This window comes from Hemicordylus capensis, chromosome 6 (genome assembly GCF_027244095.1).
Source record: "Hemicordylus capensis ecotype Gifberg chromosome 6, rHemCap1.1.pri, whole genome shotgun sequence".
In the NCBI taxonomy this organism is placed as follows: Eukaryota; Metazoa; Chordata; class Lepidosauria; order Squamata; family Cordylidae; genus Hemicordylus; species Hemicordylus capensis.
The window spans coordinates 46,522,858-46,539,060 of record NC_069662.1 but is presented as its reverse complement, the minus strand read 5'-3'; the positions used below and the strand labels follow the sequence as shown (position 1 = coordinate 46,539,060).

Here is a 16,203-nt window from a genome sequence, read left to right as displayed (position 1 = left end):
AGCATCCGGATTCATTTCCTAAAAAGTTTGTAACTGGGTGGGGGAAGATAGATCCGGACGGCGGTCTGCCTGGCCCAGCATGTTGCTTCCTACTGAACTCACAGGGAAGCTCCTTCCTCCTCAGGTGTATGCTCAGAGCTGCAGCCTCGGGAGAGAACTAGGGGGAGAGGGCGGAGAGGAAAAGGGGGCCCTGCTGCCTCCCCCTGCCCCAAAGTCTGGATGGGCTTGAGTGTTTGTGGATCCGAACCATGTGGGCGGCCAGGGGTGGTGGTGTGGGGTTAGCCTGAGCAGGCCTCTCCCCATGGTGGCAGTGATGAGTGGAGTGGGAGCAACTGCTGGGTTGACCAGCCACTCAAGGGTCGCTGCTCAGGCTCAACCACACCCCTTGGCTGAGCACATGGCAGCTAGAATACTTGCAAAGATAGGCAGTTCAGTCTCACAGCGGTGAGGGGCTCGCAGCAGCGGGGGGGGGGCTCACAGTGGGGGTGGTCCGGGCACCCAAATTACCTAGCTGTGCCAGTGCATACAAAGAGTGAAAGCTAAATACATTTGCCTTAATGTGACACCAGGAATCTCTCTCTCTCTCTCTCTCTCTCTCTCTCTCTCTCTCTCTCTCTCTCTCTCTTTTTAAAATACAGAATCAGTTTGTTCAGTGCTCATTGGGATTTTGTTACTTTAGGATCATAATGTTAGAAGTGCTTTGCTGGATCTGAACATCTAAGGTCCATCTAATTCCAGTCAAATGTACTTTGCTTTATATGTGCTTTAAACATTATATATGTTTATAGACAGATAGATAAATAGACAGATATAGATATAGATGGCATTATATATGTGTCTGTGTGTCTGTGTGTGTGTGTTACACACATTACTGTAAACAGGGGCTTCACATGTGCAGTTGTACGAAGAATGCCAAGAATACTAAGACTGGCAGGGATTCGGTGCAAGTGCACACATGCAGAAATGCTTCTGTTTCACATCAGGAAGGTCTGGCACAGATTGGAAATTCTGATAGGGTGGAGTTCCTGAAACAGGTGTGCAAGGTCCACATGCAAAACTTTGTGGTGAAGAATGCTCATGTTTTCATCAGTTTCCCAACCAATTTTGTGTAACTCTATACTTCCACCTACAAGGAAAACTGCACATGTGCAGTGAAGAAGTCTTTCTCCTTTGGGAAAGCATTCATAAAGGGAGAAGCTTTGAAGCAAAGGGGCAGAGGGGAGGGGAGTGCTTAACTCTCTCCCTGGCAGTCTGTTTTTAGCCCACTTTCCAGTAGACTTATGAGATCACCCGGCATTCTGTGTGTGTGTGTCCGTGTGTCTGTCCATGTGTTCCCCTGCATCAACTTCGCAATGCCGGGACCAATATGAACCAAATCGGGTACAGTTGTAGGGGCACATAGGGACACTTCAGCTGCATAGTTTGTGATGATGCCATCCACCCCAATCCAAGATGGCAGACGTGTAAACTTTTGAGGCACAAGTGGGCTAACTTGTGAACCGCCTAACTGATTTGAACCAAATTTGCTACAGCTGTAGGGACACATAGGGACACCTCAATGGCATAGTTTGTGATGCACCCCAATTCATCCACCCCAATTCAAGATGGCAGATACATAAACTTTTGAGGCGCAAGTGGGCTAACTTGAAAACTGCTTAACTAATTTGAACCAAATTTGGTGCAGCTGTAAGGACACATAGGGACACCACAATGGCATAGTTTGTGATGATGTCATCCACCCCAATCCAAGATGGTGGTTGCGTTAACCTCTGAGGCGCAAGCCAGCTAATTTGTGGACTGTTGAATCCATTTGAACCAAATTGGGTACAGCTGCAGTGAGTGACACACAGGGACACCTCAACAGCATAGTTTGTGATGATGTCATCCACACTGATTCAAGATGTGCAAATGCGTAAACTTTGGAGGCACAAGTGGGATAACTTGTGAACCGCTTAACTGATTTGAACCAAATTTGCTACAGCTGTAGGGACACATAGGGACACCTCAACTATGTAGATTGTGAACATGTCATCCAATCCAATTCAATAGGGCAGATACATAAACTTTTGAGGCACAAATGCACTAACTTGTGGACAGTCTAACCGATTTGAACCAAATTTGCGACAGCTGTATAGACACATAGTGATGCCCCAATGGTGTAGTTTGTGATGATGTCATCCACCCTGATTCAAGATGGTGGACATGTGAACTTTTGAAGTGCAATTTAATTTACATTAAATTGTTTTTTAAGTATTTTAATTGGTTTTAAATGGTTTTGAATTGTTTTAAAATTGTATTTATATTGTTTTGAGCAAAGTTTTAAATGGTGGTTTGGGGGGTGTCTTTATAAACTTGTTGTACACTGCCCAGAGCCTTCGAATGGGGCAGTTTATAAATGTAATAAATAAATAAATAAATAAATAAATGCACTAACTTGAGGACTGTCTAACCGATTTGAACCAAATTTGGTACATTTGTAGTGAGTGACACACAGGGACACATCAGTGGTGTCGTATGATGTCATCCACCCCGATCCAAGATGGTGTACACATGAACATTTGAGGTGCAGGAGATCTAACTTGTGGACCTTGATTTAAACCAAATTTAGTCCAGTTGTAGAGAAAGTGAAAGGAAAGTAGGCTGATTAGTTCTTACTAGAACAAGTTGTTTCCTCCTCTAAGTGCTTTTACCTTGAGGGGTCTGAGGCCTGGATTCACGAGCTAAACACAGGACCAGAACATTGGCAAGGGCAAAAGCAGTCAGAGAAACAGGCTGGTTGGGAAGCACCACCTTCACCTGCATCCTTTCTGTGGTTCAAAGCGCATTGTCCAGCAGATGCTTTGTAAAGGAGAAGAGGTAACTGGGGCTTTCTACACATGGTTGCTATATAATAGGGTACGTAACTGGGCTCTCCCTGCAAATGAGCAGGGAGCCGACCCTGGGCAGCCGGAATGGCCGCGCACATGAATACTGGCTCCATCATGGAGCCGGTAGGGGCGGTTGGGATCAGGAGCTGCCCGGCCCCCGGAGGTCCCAGGATGCCCTGCACAATCCCCCTCATGCTCTCTGCTAACCTCATTTAAGGGGAGGGGTATTCTTGGAGGTTTGCTACTGGGAGCTGCATGGCTCCCGTTGCAGCACACAACCAGGAAAAATCAGGCTAGGCTCCCTTAGCCCAATTTCTCCTCATCTAGGGAATAGCCTCAACATATAGCTAATTCACAGACAGGATCATAGCTAGGTTGGAGGCAGCCCTGCCCAAGATTTGACAGTGCCCCCCTGCTCCCGCCACCCTGCTGTCCGTCGTCACTGCTGCCTGCCTCCACTGCCACCGCCACACGCAGCAGGTAGCCCCTGCACATCTTTGGCCTCGGAGCACTTGGCCTCCTATTCTCCATGGTGGCTACGCTCCTGTTCACAGATAAAAGGCAGAAATGTAATGTTAGAACTGGCCCAAAGTAGTGGTGACATCAAAGAGGCATGACTGCATCTCCAGTCACTTTTCATTTTTGCAAATAGCAGCTACGAAGGAGTCCTCTGATCCAGATCAGGACCATGACAAAGGGAGGAGGCATAACCTTGATGAAAATGCACCTCCTTGATGAAAATGCACCTCCTCCCCACAAACTGCAATATTGCCTTTTAGGAAAAACATAGGTGCAGATGTAGGTTTTTCCTAAAAGGGCAAAGAGCAACGTTTGTTTGTGTGCCTTTCATTCTTAAGCAACCGGGGTGGGGGGAAGGGTTAAATTTATCTCCTCACACTATGGTCCTTATCTGGATCCCCCCAATCACAAAAATTTAGAGAGACTAGAGATACAGCCACACACCTCTGCCATCTTACCTCATTTGATCCTAAAAACAAGAGAAGGGGTCTGAAAGTTATCCAGACATGGCTTCATGCCATAGGTTATCAGAAGAGTGAATCTGCTTTGCAGCAGATTCAGAGCTGTTTAATTCACAGAATTAAATGGACTGTTTGCATTTCCTCAGCATTTCCTTGTCTCCTCTCCACATTCCCTGTGGATCTTTCTCTGTGTGCGTTCCCACAGCTTGCTCTGGGTTTTTATTCCCACCAATTACATCCCAGAGGAAGAGGCGCAAGACACCTCCCTTCATTATTATTTTTGTTGTTGTTTGACAGCCAGCTGGTGTTCCACAAGGCTGACTAGTCAACACAACAGAATGCTTAACCCGAACCTGCCGAATCTGACCCATATCTTTGCTGATTTTTGTAATGAACTTGCCTTTGTGACTTCCTTCATCACCTCATGTCCCCCCACCCCTGGCCATTTAAGAGGCCATGGAAGTTTAAAGGAGAAATCATTGCTTTCTCTCTGTGATGAAGAAAAATGCAGCCTCATGGAATCAGCTCAGACACAAAGGGCTCAGGTTACATCAAACCTGTAGTCTTCATTGTTAAGCTTCCAGGCATCCTCCAACAACATCTGCATATGTACAGCCTATGTTCCTATGGTGACCAAGCTTCAATAAGATGAAGCCTTATAGGAAGACCTACATTTTGCATTCCTGTTTAACTCAGGAATTTCTCCCTCCCCCTCCCCTTCTGTACTCCCTCCTCGGAAATTCACCAATCTGCCACAACCCCTCCCCCCACCCAGAGTGCTCGGAATTGCAAATCACTCAAAGAGCAGACCACACCAAACACAGCTGTCAAACTCCCCTTCATGTTGACACTTGGCGATCCGGAAACCCACCCAGCAAACATTTTTTTAGAAAAACAACACAAAAGTGCAAGTCTGGAAAAAAAAGCCGAATTATTGGCAATGGCCCCTCCGCACATCACAGATAAGCATCGCGGCATATCAGAAGACTCGGTTATTTTTTAATGTCGTACATAATTCGGGCTAAACCTGAATGCACCGCCATAATTCGGGGGGAAACAGAGTTGTGTCTGAACTGGTCCCTGATAGTCCACAGTAACTTCGAGGTAAATCCAGCTGATATGTGGATTTGCACCCTCCATTCTGGAGGAATTTCGAACTAACAGCCATGTGTGTAAAAGCTCCTGGTTGAGCACGATAGTCACTGAAGATTACTTTTGCAGTGAGACTAGTAAATGAAAGCCTTCTTACATGTGCATTGTACATTAGTAAATGAAGAGACACTCCCCAAACACCATGAAACTTCTATTCTCTGCTCACAATTTAAGCAACCCTATTAAAAGCTGCCTTGGGACATCTTACAGTTTGGGCAATAATGGGGCAGTGTCCTTTGCAAAAGTTCCTCCTAGTCATTAAAAATAAAATCTGCCCCACACCAAGTGACGGGAGCTAAATGCGGCTAGGGCAAGCCTGTTGTATGCCACTTCCCCGTATTCTTATAAATCAGCACAATTATTTTGACTTTTGAATGGTGTGATTTTGCCAGCCGATCTTGGAATGGCATACAAAGATTTGCATTAGTGATGCAACCTCTCCATATCATTGTGGCATCACTTGCTCTTTATCAGTTAACTATTCATTCAAGGGTTTAGCAGTTCGGCCCATATCGCTGCTTTCCCCTGTAACCGCATAGCTGTATCTTGCAGCAGCAGGTGTGCCATCTATCTTCTTCTAGAGATTTTTTAAACAATTATTTAAAACCACTTCCAGGAAATGGATCTAGAAGACAAGCTTCAGTTCTACGCTGAGCATGCAAGAACAGGAAGTTGTAAAAATTTCTAGCCCACAAGCATGATACTGTACACACTGTTATCAATCATTCAGAGCAGTGCATTAAGACAGCAGGCTTTACAATTCATTTATACCCACAATGACTGTGTCTGCTAGGTTTAGACTGGGAAAGATCTGGTATAGTCCAGTGGAGAAAACATTGGCTTTAATGATTATAGAGAGAGCTGTAGTCAAGTCTCACTACTGTCATGGACTAATCATTATATTTTAGAGAACCATGACAACAGAAGACTATCATGGTATCCAAGGAGATACTGATGCTGTTCTCACGAGCAGCCAGGACGGGGCTAGGACAGCTAAGCCTAGGCTTTGCTGCCCGTGGGAACCGCTAGGGGCCGACCGCTCCCTGCGGTGCCTTGACAGCAAACCCAGCTAAAAAGCCGGGCTCTTAAATACGGTTAATTGAGTGAGCACTCCCATATCCCCATTTACCTGATCATGTGTCAGCACCAGCTGCTTTCAGCTGGTGCTGAAGCACTGATGGCCACCTGCCCATCACTGGGGAGTTTCCCATAATGCACCGCGCATTGTGGGATTTCCGGGGGCCGGGTGATGCACCCCAATCCCCACACCTTTCTGCCTCTAGCAGCCGTGGAGCGTCTGTGGGAAGGCGAGCTTCTGCTGACTTCTCCACCACCTGCCCTCCAGCCCTCTCACACAATCGTGAGAAAGGGCTCACAGGGAGAGCAAGGATGTACTGGTGCAGCAAGAGAATAGCCTAACAGGACTTCTGTTAGGCAACAGTGCAGCGGAAGCAGCAATATTTGATGCGCTCTTGTTCCCCAGGAAGACCTCTGTGTCAAATCAAAATATGTCCCTGAGGACTCTACAACCCTCAGTGACATGCTTTTGGGTGGCACAGAGGGCTTCCTGGGGAAGGAGAGGGTGTAAAGAAATGCTGCTTCCTGCTGCACTATTGCAGTTAGCTGAGAAACTTCTGTTAGGCTCCTCTCTTGCTGTGCATCCTTGCTGTATGTGTCAACCAGTGGGCCCAGCAAACAGATTGTTGCATGGCAATGCATATGGACTAAGCAATCCTGTCATACATACCTTGAGCTTTTTCTGGAAGCGTTCTATTGTCCCTGATGCAGCAGGCTAATGAATTTGGAATAATTGCATGGCTTGGCTGCTAGCAAGTGATGATTTCTTAGATTCACTTTTCTAACCTTAAATGTGAAGAGCAGTGACATTTGTCAATGGATTGTTGTGAGCACAACTGCAATGAATTGTGATAGATTAAGAGGCTATTCACACGATGGGGTGAAATCGGGCTAGTGAAGGCTAGCCCGATTTTGCCCCATCATGTGAACCACAGGGCTTGGCTGCGAGCCGGGTGGTTCCTGGGCGGGTAACTTGCCTAACTACGCCTGCCCTAAAACCAGGTTTGCGGAGCGAGTGCTCTGCAAACCTGGTTTTAAAGATTGTGAGTAGCCGCGGCGCAACTCCGCGCCATGGTTACTCATGAGTCGACCCCCAGAGGGGAGGTGAAAAGCCGCCTCCTGGCTCCAGGGGTCTCCCCAGTATGCCCTGCGCAGTCGTGCAGGGCATACTGGAGCTTCCGGGGGCCATGCGGTCCCCGAGGTCCCCAGCCCCCACTGGCTCCATCACGGAGCCAGCAATTGTGTGGGTGGGTGATCCAGCCGCCCAGGGCTCCCTCCCTGCTCGTGTGCAGGCTTAGCCCACTCTCCCTGTGCACCCTCCAAAACCGGGTCTCACTGATCGTGAGACCCGGCTCTAAGTGGTGATTTAAAAGGAACAAACATTAGATGTCATGGTTTTCCAGTAACTAAAGTTCAGCTTGGCAAACAAATGTAACAGGTGAAAATACCCCATCTTTACATCTCCATGCCAGAAAAAAGTCAACCCATTGGACTTATTCCTGCCATACATACCATTTGTCAGAAATTAAGGTTCAAATGCTTTGTACATATTTGGTGCTGTAACACTCTACTAGCCCAAACTAGCAACATAGTGTGCTGATCACATCATTTTCTGGCAATAGAACATACACACCCTGGGCTAATATGACATAGGAACATAGGAAGCTGCCATATACTGAGTCAGACCATTGGTCTATCTAGCCCAGTATTGTCTTCACAGACTGGCAGCGGCTTCTCCAAGGTTGCAGGCAGGAATCTCTCTCAGCCCTCTCTTGGAGAAGCCAGGGAGGGAACTTGGAACCTTCTGCTCTTCCCAGAGTGGCTTCATCCCCTGAGGGGAATATCTTGCAGTGCTCACACATCAAGTCTCCCATCAGGGGCGTAACTATAATAGGGCAAGGGGAGACAGTTGTCTGGGGGCCCACTGCCTTGGGGGGCCCCCAGAGGCAAGTCACATGACTGACTGCCCCAGCTGCGCACCTGCCCGGGCTTCCTTCAGTTGTATTCTTCCTCCAAAACTGATGTGAGTGTTCAGACCTGGAGCTACTAGAACAGCATGTCTTTCTCTAGTACCATTAAATCACTTGCATCGTCCACAGTTTACAAAACCTTCAATTTTACTATGATTTTTGTTACCACTGTTCAGCCTCATTTAAGATTTCTTTACTTCATGAACGGAGCTTCAGTGAGCGGGGGGCTTTTAAAATCTTGTCTCTGGGCCCACTCCAACCTTGCTACGCCCCTGTCTCCCATTCATATGCAACCAGGGCAGACTCTGCTTAGCTAAGGGGACAAGTCATGTTTGCTACCCCAAGACCAGCTGTCCTCTCCAAGGAGAGGTTGGACTTGAGACCAACCTGTAATTTGGCTCAGAGCCTTGTCTCCATTACAGTCCCCAAATTGTTCAGACATTCTGTCTGAGAAACTCTAGGAATTGTAGCTCTGTGAGAGAGGGCTAGATGTAGTTAAACAGAAGATTCCAGGGCTGACTCATTAATGAGGCCTAGTGAGGTGACTGCCTCAGGCTGTGGATTGGTACATGCAGTGGATATGCCAGGCTACTGTCTCTGGCCACCTGCCTCACTGACCATCCCATTTGTGGTGGTGGTGGTGGCGGCGGTGGTGGTAGCACCCCTGCTGCTGCTAGGCCACTCTTTCTCCAGCTCGTCTGCTTGCTGGCTCCCTGCAGGGCAGGAGGTGGGATGTTGAGTCTTCAGAGAAGGGAGTGGAAGGAAGTGTGGGGTCCTCCACACACTTCCTTACTCTCCCTTCCCTGACCCTGCCTTTTCAAAAGGCAGGCAGGGAATGGAATGAGCAGGAGAATGAGCAGGAGAAGTGGGGGGGTGAAGAAGAGGGGCAGAGGTGACATAGAGACATTAGAAGCTGCCTTATACTAAATCAGACCATTGGTCCAGCTAGCTCAGTATGGTCTACACTGATTGGCAGCAGCTCTCCAACGTTTCAGGCAGGTGTCTCTCCCAGCCCTACCTAGAGATTCCAGGGATTGAATCTGGGACCTGCATGCCAAGCAGATGCTCAGCCACTGAGTTACAGCCTACAGCCCCATCCCCAACGGTGTCCTACACAGAGGCGCTCTTACTCCTGTACTTCGGGGTTGAAGTCCAGGGTCTCCACACTCCTTGCCCCCCCAAAAAAATCCCCTTTAGCCTGTCCTAAGTGGTGTGGTTAGTGCCCTCAAGAACCTACGTGTGGAAAAACAATGCTTAACTTACGTGTGGGGGGGCGGGCGGTATGATGTGGAGGTGGTGGTGTGGAGATTGGGGTGGTGGGAGCTATAGGCAGGGGTGAGGGTAACCTGGTTCCTGACATGCTTTGAGCATCATGGGGGTGAGGGGCAGCCGCTTGCTATGGCACCTCAGCAGAGGAGGTTGAACTGAAACCCCCACCTGAGGCAAGGAACAATTTACCACTTGCCCAGCCATGCCTTTGCCAGCCCCTTCTCCCCGTGCCAGATGACAGTGCTGACACCAGGGGCATATCTAGGGGTAGGGCAGGCAGGGCACGTGCCCTGGGCACCACTTGAAGGGGGGCGCCATTTTGTAAAATTATTTATTATTTATTTTTAAAAGGCTGCCAAAAACAAAATGGCCACCGTGCATGTTCAAATGGCCTCTGTGAGGATCTAGGTCATGCCAGGCTTTGCAGAGGCCATTTGAGCATGCGCGGTGGCCATTTTGTTTCAAGTGGCCTTTTTTTTTTTTAAGATTATTTTTTAAAATGGCCACTGCACATGCTCAAATGGTCCCTGCGAGGCCCTAGAGGCCAGCGGGGTGAGGGGGAATCTTTGAAAAAAAAACACCCAGCCTTTAGGAAGCCCCCCAAAGGGGCTACGGGTAAAAATAATAATAATAAAAATATAATATAAGACACTGTACACATATTCAGATTGGCACTATGTACAGAGAATCAGGGCTTGTGAATTCTGAGCTGACGCTTAAGAGCTAGGATTGTATTCATTTGCTCTTACTTTGCTTCTTGTGATAAGTGAGTTAAATGTGATGTCTTGCTAATATGGCTATTAATGGTGAGTTTGTCTTTGAATCAGTGTGAAACCCTTAATATTAAGGCCCACTGGGAGTTACTTGCTCTCTTTCTCTCATTTTAACTGTCTTTCTGAAAGACTAGAATATATTCCAAGCAGTGACACAGTTTACTCTGTATATCCTTTAATTATTTACAGAGTATCTGGGTAAAGTCAAATTCTCCATTGATTTTTAAAACTTATGTAATGGTGATGCTACAATGCATAGTAGAGAATTAGACAGGCACTTCTGTTTAGTTTTCCAAGTACATCTCCACATAGTATTTGGGTCTTTCATAAGCCCCCACATACTGAAATTTGTAGTTTTCCAGCATTTTTTTTTGGTCTGGCTACGTCCACTGCTAAATAGTTTTTGAAATATTAAAAGATTAACGAGCTTGACTTGTATTCTTCAGCTGATATTATGGTAAAGTTATCTGAAAGATGGGTGTCAGATGCTTGGACAGGGGGCGCAATTTCAGTACTTGCCCTAGGCGCTATTTTCCCTAGATACGCCTCTGGCTGACACTATCCATCCCACCCCTTTCTTTCCTGGTGCTTGTGACTCTCTGCAGGGGCTACTGTGAGGGAGAACAAAAACAAACACAGAAGCCCTACAGGGGTGGCAGGGAAGGTGGGAACGACAAGGCTGGTGAGTGACACTTGGGGTGGGTGCGGGGAGGCGGGTACCTACCCTCACTTCCTCATGCTCTTGCCTTGCCACCTGAGGCTCGTGCCTCACCTCAGGCGTTAGGGTGGCTTGGGCCAGGCCTGGAAGATGAAAAGTGCCTTCATTTTCTTTTAATTGTGTAGCTCTTGTGTAGCTCTTCTTTAAATGGTTTTAATTATGTTTTAATAGTTTTAATAGTTTTAACTTTTTTAATTTTAATTGTTGAAATATGTTAATCTTTTTCATGGGCTGTTTTTATTGTTTTGTAAGCTGCCCAGAGAACTTGCATTTTGGGCGGTATAAAAATATGCTAAACAAACAAACAAACAAACAAATAGAAACCACTTCCCACTGTAGCATGGCCAAGACATGGGGCCCAGGAAGATGGGGAGATGTGGCTGGTTCATCCCACTGGGAATGTTTTGTGACAAAGTAAACAGACTGCAATATGGGACACAATTGAGAGAGGGCAAAAAACACTGTCTTTTATCCCAGGCACTGGGGTCATCAAAGGCAGAGGACAGATTCATGAGAATTCTGTGATGGGAGGGGTAGAGTTTGCATCTGGAATCACTGCACCGCTATGAACCACGGTGGACAAAATATTACAGGCACAACAAATAATAGCTTTTGGATGAGATTAAATTTGGATCATTGATGCTGGGGGAGGGATGATTTGGCCCCCTTCCCCCTGCTCCATGGCCTTAAGCCAACCAAATCCCTCTCCCCTCGCAGCTGCCTTTGGGAAAAGAAACAGACATTCAGAGCCTGCAACTCCCACTTCACATCTAGTTTGGCCCCGAGTCCCTCCCTTTATTTCCTCTCATTTAAATGACAGTGACAGGCATTCGGTCCGAGAGGGAAAGTAAAATGGCATGCTTGGGACCAATAGAGTGGTGGGGGCAAAACTTGCTCTCCACTTCTGACACTGGGTGGCTTAGCCCGCTCTCTCCATCCATGAGCATTTGATTGATGCTGGGCAGCCAGATTGGCTGCCCAGACGAGCAGCAGCTTCAGTCGGGTGCTCCCACACCCAGCCGTGGCTTTCTGGGATGCTCCTGAGGTTGGGGGAAGGGGAGCAGCGCTGCGTAGCGCCCCGGCCCCCAGAGCCCCAGGAAGGCACCATGCAAGTGTGCAGTACCTTCCTGGGGTCTCCCTCCCCTCTCCCCCCCACACCCTGAGTGCATCAGCCACGGCTGCAGACACATGATCAAAATAACAAAGTTAACAGAACACTCGTTCTGTTAACCTCATTTGGGAGAGGGGTATTTAGGTGGGCTAGCAGCTGTTGAACCACCAGGCTTGTGAACCCAGTGGTTCTCATGATGGAGGGAAACTGGGCTGGGCTCCCTTAGCCCGGTTTCCCTCCATCATGAGAAAAGCCTCACTGGGTGCTATAATACAACAGGGTCCAACCCACACCTAGGTTTACAGCTTCCATGCACACTAGACCCTGATTATGGATTTTGGTGAGTACAGCTACAATTCCCAGGGCCCCTCGTTACAGGTTTAAACAGAGTACAGTATTCGTTTGCTTGTTTTTGCTGTACCTAACAAAATGGCAGCTATTAGTAAATCATAGACCTTGCTCAAAGCTGACAAGCTATGCAAATTGCTATCCTGCTCATGGCTGCAGCTGAAGATGGAAAAAAAAAAAACCCCAACCACAACCTGTCTTTTGTTGCTACATTGCAATGTGTATGAAGAAAAAGGTTCAGCCACTTGTTTTGCTTAACAGCTATGCTACGCACCATTGCCTTGCACCTTCTACCGTGTGTATTTGTGTGTTTAAAATTGTGAGCTTGGAAGAAAAGCTGTGACTGTTTGGTGTATTATCCAATGTCCACTTTGCCTGCCCCAAGTCACAATTCCCGGAACGATCTGCAAATAATTCAGTGTATGAAGAATCTTGCAGCAGCTTCTGCCCAAGTAGTATAGGAGCACTTTAAAAATTCAGTTTTGAGGCAGAACCCAGGCATGTTCATAGAACATGAAAAATAACCTTCAGGTTAAGATGAGAGTGAAGGTGCTTACAATGTTCACACATGCTCCAAAAAGCTTGGAAATTGCTAGTTAATATGGTCACTTTCAAATCCATGTGAACAGCAAAGATGTAATACAATTCCATATATTATGCTGGCTTTAGAAATCAGGCTCCATGAACCCACACTTTGCCTTGGTCTTCCAGCTTGATATTGGGCTGGGGAGGGCTGCTTCCAGACAGAATGTCAACAGGTGCAGTTTCCTCAATCACTTGCTAGAGAGGTACCTGATGAATTTCTGCCTGATGCATCTCTGTAAGAAACAGTGTTTCCCCAGAATGCCACCCACTATAGTAAATGTCCAGAAAGAAATTCAAGGATAGACATCATATCATAGAACAATCATGAACATCGGAACTTAATCTATTAAAATAAGGGGGAGCTTTAAACCAAAGAACTTGAGAAATAATTCCCTGATTTAAAACACACATGCATACACACACACACACACACATACACACACACGTACCCCTCCATTGACCTAATTTTTGGAGCACATTTTAAAGGGACAAAAAAGTCTGGAAGGCACTACGGTTTTTCAGACAGAGAGGTTTACTGCATGAGAAAGTATGATAAATGCTAACTGGAGTCATTATGGGTTGTCCATATGGACTGCTTCTCTTTCTGTTGAAAGGCATCATCTCATCCTGTGAGGGAGGAGGCAATGGTAAATCCCTCCTGTATTATACCAAAGACAACCACAGGGCTCTGTGGTCACCAGAAGTCGACACCAACTCAACAGCACACTTTACCTTTCCTTTGAAGGGTGGGGCAGGGACTTCATTCTGAGTTTTGACTGTGCTTCATCTCTGGGCAGATGGTAGCCAAGGTACTTTGCTGGGTTTCTGCTCTGATCTCACTTGTATTTAAAAATAATAATGATTTATTTTAGGAGTATTTGTGCATATTCACCTTGCTGCTTGCCCGGGAAAGCATACTGTGGCAGTAAAAGCTTGGATTTTGTGGCAGTTACCTTTCTTTGGGAATCCTTTCCTCAGCTTTATGCTTACTGCCCACAAAATGGCAGGCAGAAACACAGTCAGCCCTCCTTGATCTGTACCCCAAGAAAATTATCCAGAGGTGTTACAGCTATTGGAGAAATGCCCAGCAAGTGAAGTCTGTTTGCCGGCTTGTGCAAGCATGCATGTGCTCAAATACTCTATAGAAAAAAATATTTTTGAAAGGGGGAGGAATACAAGGGAAGAATTAGAGGTAAGGCAACCCCCAACTCACCTTCCCAAGAATCTTGCCACACCACAGATGTTATGATTGGTCTGCAGGCCTCTGGGAATAAAAAATAAGTGCACATACGATATAACATTATTTTTTGGAAAAGGATGAAAAAAGGTAAACCAAACATCAACAAACTAGCTGGTGGCCAGAAATGGACTGCACACCACAAGAAAGAGGACATCAGAGGTGTGCCAAAGTTCAGAATGGAGGGGATGTGTCAGACAGAGCTGACAATCCCAAAGACAACCCCCATACAGATAGCCACACCTCCAGCTCATGCTTAGTAGGGATGTGCCGAAACACAATTTGGCTGTCCAAATCGCAGGCACCTCCCTTTAAAATTGAGGACTTACACAGCCCCTTTAAAGTGGAGGAGAGTAGGCCAGTACCTGCTCCTCTGCTTGACGCCATTGCCGCCATCCCAGATCTCCCCCCAGCTATGCCAGCACATCGGTGGGCTGTCTCCTAGCTGCCCATGTGTGGTGCCAGCATGGACAATGCGTGCACAATGTGCATGCACAATGCATTGTGGGATTTCCAAGATGCGTCCCAACCCTGCACCTGATGCGTCCCAACCCCTGCACCTCCACGCTGCTGCCCCAGGATATCTGGGTGTGCAAATTGCATGCCCAGACCTGGCACCACTAGGATTGTCTGTGAGGAAGGCAAGCTTCTGCAGTGTTCCCTACCACTCGCCGGCAAGCCCACTCATGCGATCATGAGAAAGGGCACATAGATTGCAGCGTCACATTTCCCTTGCTTAAAGAAAAGGTTGCAAGCATATGTAGATCAGCTTCTTTGGTATACATTTTCAAAATGCTGTTATCTCAGTCATTTCTCAATAGATCAGCACCAAATTTGGACAGGTGGTGATGCTTGTCACCTAGTTAGTCTATGGTGATTTTTACACAGACTGGTAAAGGGCTTTCAGTTTTATGACCAATGGAATATTCAGTGCATTATATGGTAGAAGATTACATTTGCTCCTCACCTTAACTGTACTGGCACTCCTGTGCACATGCCCTTCCCAAGCTTCTTCATGTTCAGGATCAGCTTCAGAGGTCAGCCAGCTCAGGTTGCCCATGCCCATCATGGGCCTCTGCAGAATGCCCACTTGCAGATGCAGATAGTGGGAGAAAAGTATGACATATGAGATGATCAGCCAATCAAGTCACTGCCCACAAAATGGCGCAGTAAGAGCCCCTGGTGGCGCAGTGGTAAAACTGCCGCCCTGTAACCAGAAGGTTACAAGTTCGATCCTGACCAGGGGCTCAAGGTTGACTCAGCCTTCCATCCTTCCGAGGTCGGTAAAATGAGTACCCAGAATGTTGGGGGCAATATGCTAAATCATTGTAAACCGCTTAGAGAGCTCTGGCTATAGACCGGTATATAAATGTAAGTGCTATTGCTATTGCTATTGCTATCTTTGATGTTGCTATGGAAGAAGAAGCATATGCTGCTGTTGCTCACTGCAAATATGCATTAGGGATGTGTACAAATTGATTTTTGCAATTTCAGTTTGAATCAAATCAGCCTGATTTGATTCAAGCTTGAATCTGGGTCAATTTGAATCGGGGCCAAGTGCCACCAAACCTCCAAAAGGTATTGGGCAAAGGGGTGATGTTCTAGGAATTTTTATGTCTGGTGGATTCTTGGTTATGAAATGACTTCATCACAAGGAATCCCTATGAAGAAGTTATTTCACAACTGAGAATCCACACATAAAAATTCCTTAAAATTTACCCCTGGCAGTGATGGCAGAAGCTCGGAGGGGACAAAATGGAAATTGCTGGGGAAATGGAGATTGCTGGGGAGGCTCGAATCGCCAAATCAATTCAAGCTCAAATCGAGAGTGATTCAATTCAACCTCAAATCTGGTAAGCATTCTCAAGGGTGATTCTGATGGCGACTCGGAGGCGGGCCTTCTCCATGGCTGCTCTGGGGCTGTGGAATGTGCTCCCTGTGGAAATCCGTAGTTTGAATTCTCTAGTAGCCTTCAGGAGAGCCCTTAAAACGTATTTGTTTGGCCTGGCTTTCCAGGGTTTAAAAAAAAAAATTAACCCGATTTTGGGGCTTTTAATTACTGTAAACTGTTTAATTGTTGTTTTAAAATGTTTTTAAATTGTTAATTGCTATATTG

At 46.8% G+C, this 16,203-nt stretch overlaps 1 protein-coding gene across 2 annotated transcripts in view; it reads right to left on the bottom strand.

Moving 5' to 3' along the window:
• The window catches only part of CCR7 (C-C motif chemokine receptor 7), a 58,551-nt gene that overhangs the window by 23,432 nt on the left and 18,916 nt on the right, over positions 1-16,203 (bottom strand). Inside the window, exons 2-3 of one of the 2 annotated variants that reach the window (XM_053264147.1) lie at positions 15,055-15,176; positions 14,064-14,114 (exon numbers count right to left, since the gene is read on the bottom strand). The exons of the other annotated variant lie outside the window; for it this stretch is intronic. The gene's annotated coding sequence lies outside the window, so the exon portion shown is untranslated. The remainder of the gene's footprint in view (positions 1-14,063; positions 14,115-15,054; positions 15,177-16,203) is intronic. 2 annotated transcript variants of the gene reach the window in all.